This window comes from Arachis hypogaea, chromosome 14, assembly GCF_003086295.3.
Source record: "Arachis hypogaea cultivar Tifrunner chromosome 14, arahy.Tifrunner.gnm2.J5K5, whole genome shotgun sequence".
Lineage (NCBI taxonomy): Eukaryota > Viridiplantae > Streptophyta > Magnoliopsida > Fabales > Fabaceae > Arachis > Arachis hypogaea.
The window spans coordinates 12,213,232-12,219,485 of NC_092049.1; positions in this window are offsets into that span (position 1 = coordinate 12,213,232).

Below are 6,254 nucleotides of genomic sequence, written 5' to 3' on the forward strand. Positions count from 1 at the left end.
AAATCTATTATATATTATTAATTTTACAACAAAAATGCGCCACACATCACTCTCTTACTATAATTGAAATTAATTTTTTTCTAAAATCAAAGAGTTATCTCTTTATTTCTCCTCTTTTCTCTATCTCTCTTATATATCATTATCAATGACTAGCTAATTATAGATTTGATAATTAAAATTAAATGTGTAATGTGACATTCTCTAATTGTAATTAAATTTGAAATTGAAATATTGTTATATTATTATATTACTAATTTGAGATGAAATATTTTTTTTCAAAATTAGTAAACTCCATTCCTCTGTTCTTTTATCTACCTCTCTCTCATTCTCTATTTATTTCTGTCCTTCCCACTCTACATATAACTTATATTTTATATTATTAATTTGACAAACCAAAATATGTCATGAAATATTCTTTCATTACAATGAAAATAAAATTATTTTCTTCAAAATTAAAAAATTCTCTCTCTTTCTTTTTCTTTTTTTTTTCTTTTTTCTCTTTTATTCTTTATTTTTTTCTACCTTTTTGTGCTACAGAAAAATAAAATTAATAAAATAATATAATTCAAATAAATTTATAAAATTTTAAAGAATACATTAAATTTATAATTAAATATAATTAAAAAATAATCACAAGTTATTATTCACATAAAAATATATTATTATTATTATTATTATTATTATTATTATTATATGCATATTTTTTAGTTTTTTATTTAGTTTTAAATTTTTACGGTTTATCTTTATAAATGATATTGTCACTTCTCTTCTTTCAAATATTTATTACATATAATTTATAAAGAATACTAATGTTGTAATTAAAAATTAGAATTAAGATTCAATTATTTTAAAAAAAATTAATTTTTTGACTTAATTTTATAACTATTAATATAATTTTTTTATAAACTAATATCTAATTATGTTTTTATATATATAAAAAAATATTATTTTTAAATAACAAGTATGAAAATTAATTATTTTTATTTATGCAATAGATTTAACATCTAATTAAATATAAAAATTTATATATTAATTTTTTTATAACGAATCTTAAAATTAATTATTAGTAAAAAATAATAACTCTTTTACATAAACATAATAACTAGGGATGTCAATGGGGCGGGGCAGGGGCGGGGGATGCCTCCCTGCTCCCCGTCCCCACCCTTAGATTTTGTCCCCGTCCCCGTCCCAATCCCCGCCGTGGGGAGATAATTGCCCCCATCCCCATTCTCCGCGTTTCCCGTGTTCCCCGCGGGTCCCATTCCCCATCTCTTTATGTTGAATATTTATATGAAAATTACAATAAAAAATTTAAAAAATATAAAAAAAATGACAAAACATTATTACAACACACAAACATACATATCTTATCCAAGATTACAACTTACAAATCAAGAAATATAAAATAAGAAATCATAATCCATAAAATGAAATTTTAAAATACGACTTCCATTCTTAAAAAAAGCCATAAAATAAAGTCTTCAACTTCCAACAAACAACTCCATATTCTCTGTTAAAATACAACACAAATATGAATATGTTAACATACATCATAAACAAGAATATCATATATTTAATATGAATTTGACATAATAAAAAAATAATTACCTAAACTCCTAAATCCCCATATCCATCACATAGTCCCAAGGAATTGGAATTTTCGACCCTGATTTATCTATATTATATCAACCAACAATTTACAAGAGTTAAATTTAACATGAAATTGAAATTTAATACGAAATAAAGTTTGAGTTATTAGTACTTTTACCTGAAGAGTGTATCCAGTGCCGAGTGCAAATTAACGCCTCAACAAGTTCACAATCCAATGTATTGCGATGTGGATGTATAACTCGACCACCGGTGCTAAAAGCAGACTCTGAGGCAACAGTAGAAATAGGAATGGCTAAAAAATCTCTTGCAATCTTTTGTAAAGTTGGATATTTCACTCCAATATTTTTCTAGTAGCCCAAAATGTCAAATTTTTCCAAATTTGTTTTATCTACCATAACACTCTCTTCCAAATAGAAATCCAACTCAGTTTTCGCGGCGCAGTCTTCAGATGTATCTTCCACAAATTGCAAGTAGATAGAGTTAAATTTTCTCTTTGAAGATCCTTCATCATGTCCAACATCCAAAGTAGAAGCTGAATTATCATCATTTGTTGCTCTTCTTTTAACCCTAGCCTTAAGTTGATATTCACATACTAATTCTTCCATCATTTTCTTCACCTTGCTCAGATGATTCTCACTTTGAGATCCATATATTTTAGGGAAAAAATTTCAATAACTTCATCTTATACCTAGGGGTCTAAGATAGCTCCCATAGCCATGACTTCATTAATTTGATCCCAATACTTTTCAAACTTACTAATCATATTTGTTGCCATTCTATGAACTATCTCATTTGAACTACACAACCACTCATTCAATGTCAATCTCATTTCACACACCTTGGAAAAGTACAAATTTGTCGTTGGATATAAAGTGCCAAAGAATAATTCAGTCACACTATAAAAGACTTCTAATTTATCAACAAGTTCATTTGCCATTTCCCACTCATCATCAGATGGTACAACTTTATACAGAGATTCACGGTGTCTTAAACGCTCAAAAACTTCTCTATATGGCAAAGCAGAAGCAAGTATTAGATAAGTTGAATTCCATCTAGTTCTACAATCAAGTGCAAGCTTTCTCCTATAATTAATATTCAATTGCCTACAAGTCTCTACAAATTTTTCTTCCCTCTTCTGTGTTGCAACCCAAAAAGAAACACTATCTCTGATTTTTTCAATAGAACCATATATTGCATTCGTGCCATCTTTCACAATCAGATTAACAATGTGAGCACAACAACACATGTGAAAAAATTCCCCTCTCTTAACAAAATTAGATGGTGAAATCTTATCAAGCAGAAGATGAATCATGGCATCATTTGTACTACAATTATCAACCGTTAAAGTTGATAATTTTCTATCTATGTTCCAATCATACAAAGAATTCACCAAAGCATCACTAAGAACTTCAGCAGTATGAGGTGCAGGCACATATGCAAACCTAGAATAATGTAAATATAATAAACAATTATGACATTAAAAAATAAATATTTAAAAGATGCTAAAAGTATAAATAATACCTTATAAGTCGACATTGCAAGTTCCAATCATCATCAATAAAGTGAGCCGTAATCGCCATATAGCCTTTGTTTTGACAATCAACACTCCACATGTCAGTAGTTATAGCAATGCGGCTTGAATTTTTCTCCAACAATTTTAGAAGCTTTGCCTTTTCAGCTTCATACATCTTCTCAACATCATTTTTCAATGTATTTCTTGTATAAAATTTGAACAAAGGTTGAGTCTCAGCCATAAACTCATGAAAACCCACTTGCTCAACAAATGACATAGGGTGTTCATCCCTAATAACCCATTTTGTGAGTGCTCGTCGTGCTGCCTCTTGACTAAATGTGAAGTTTCCAACCAAAAGTGAATCCATTGGCCTTCCCGTTCCTGTAGAACCTGATGATTGTTGCACTGTTTTTAATATTGACTGCTTTGGTCCCCTAACAGTATGAATCGGGCAAATTCTAATGTGATCATGCAAGTGCTTAGTTCCTTGCTTCGTGTCACCTCCAATCTTTCTTTCACAATATTTACATATTGCCTTCCACTTTCCATCTATTTTCTCCCTCCTAAAATATTTCCAAGCCTCAGATGTTAATCCTTTTTTGTTAGGACTGTTTTGCACTTCTTGGCTAACTTCTTGTCCTCCCTCTTGTGTTTCTTCTTGTCCTTCCTCTTGTGTTCCTTGAATATGTGCTTCAATTGCTTGACCCTCATCATCTTGAGTTGGTTCTATCTCATTATTATTTTTAATAGGAGTTGAGCTAAAGCTATCCATCCTATACAGTAATTTTTAATACAGAAATACTAAATTAAAAATGAATACATAAACAATAAATTAAAACAAGCCACAATAAAGCAGCTCAAAAGCAACTCAGAATTATTAATAAATTAAATTATAAAATTAGAAATAAATTAACAAGAAACAAAGATATATAAAAAACAGAAATAGCAAAAGAACAATTGAAGAAGACAAGACTCAAGTTAAATGACTAGAAAACTAAAACTAGCAAAATAGTATCAAACTAAAAATTTATACATAATAATAATTTGTACAACATAGCTAAAGACTGATAGATAGAATCTAATAAGAAAACTGATGAAATAATAACTAAATAAGTGGCATAGTCAAAATAAATTAACAAAATCAAAAATTCTAGTTGATGGATTAGCTAATGAAATTGGACTACATCCAACAGTGGACTACAGAACTTGATTTGAGGGAAAGTAGGTTTTATATATATAACTACATTGGGAATATTGAATAATGCATTGGATCACCATATATATATATAACCGTGCATGAATGTGTTTAGGGAATGGATAATGAAATGATAGCTGCATACTTTACTTCAGCTCCTACCATCAGTGCTAAAAGTTGCCACAGAATTCCTAATTTATTGAACCATAATCGATAGAATCAATTCTGACCATTTCTAACTAATGCATTTTGTACATATGTTTAATTTGAATTATATATGCCAGTATACTCTGTACAGAAATTATTGTTTCCAGAATAATGAATAATCGTACCACACGATGAAAAGGGGTAGTAGAATTATTAGTTCATTGTAGTATACTAATTCAGTGCGATTTGTTTCAGAGTAATAAGACGACACGTTCATTGTATCAGCATTAGTTCATTGTACATACCTATGAATAAAAACTGAGAATAAAAATTATTAGAAATATCCTTTTGTTAATAATATTTAACTTACAATGAAAGGAAAATGCTTAAGCAAGCAAACACTGCATTTAAAAAGAGTTTCTCCATTTGTTGCAAAAAAATGGTTTGTTCCAACAGCAGACAGAAAAAAAACATAAAACCTAAAGTGAAATGCCAAAATATAAGAAGAAAAGGGGAGTAGTGACTCTTACCAGGGATAAGACAGAATCACAGAAATGGCCGAAGAGGTAGAGACGCTGGTGAAGAGAAGAGCGGCGACCGATGCGAAAGAGGGCGAACGGAAGATGGCGCACGAGGCGGTGCGGTGACGATGGTGGTTGGAGGTCGTGACGATGGTGGTCGGAGGTGGCTGGCTGGGACGAGGGAGAGAACACAGAGGAAGGGCGTAGAGAGGAAGGGTTTCGCGAGGAGCACTGGAGCAGGGTGAGAAAGTTGCAATGCGCGGCGCTCTATGCCTCTGGGAAGATGGGTTTCGCGAGGAGCACTGGGTGGATGCCTCTGTAGGAAGAAGGGTTTCGCGAGGAGCACTGGAGCAGGGTGAGGGAGCTGCAATGCACGGCGCTCTATGCCTCTATGCGAATTGGGATTCTGGGAAGAGAAGAAATTAGGGTTTTCACTTTTCAATATATATATATATATATATATATATATATATATATATATATATATATATATATATATATATATATATATATATATCTGTAAAGTGAAATGACTAAAAAACCAAAATAAAAACTAAATTCTTAAGGGTATTTAAGTAATTTAATATATTCGAGGATTGTGGGGAATACGAGGACGGGGACGGGGATCCCCGCTCGGGTCCCCGCATCTACTTCGGGGGAATTTTGTCCCCCATCCCCGTCCCCGCAGGGAAAATTCTCCGCCATCGGGCCCCGTTCGGGGCGGTTCCCGCGGGGATCCCCGCTGCCTGGGGATTTTTGACACCCCTAATAATAACTAAAAGATTTATTATTTAATTTTTTTAATCTACAGAAATCATATTATTCTTAATCGACGAGAACTTTTGTCTCCTATGATGGACAAGTTTATTATTTAATTTTATAATGAACAAGTTTTTAAATACGTTTCAACTCTTTATTTCATTTCAGACTATTAATTTACTGTTATAACTTTTAAAAAGGTTACTTAATGTTGTTTTTTTATTTAAAATTATAAATTCATTGTAAAACTCTTTAAAAATTGTCCTGCCTTATTCTTCTAAAAACAGTGATTGGATTGGATGTTAAGTTGGTGAAATACATAAACCACCTTGTGAAAAGATGGTAAAAATTATATATATATATATATATATATATATATATATATATATATATATATATATATATATATATATATATATATATAGACAATTCACTTAAATAAATCATTTGAAAAAAAATTTACTCAATTACAATTTTGAAATGGCAATACTGAAATGCAATTTTTCAT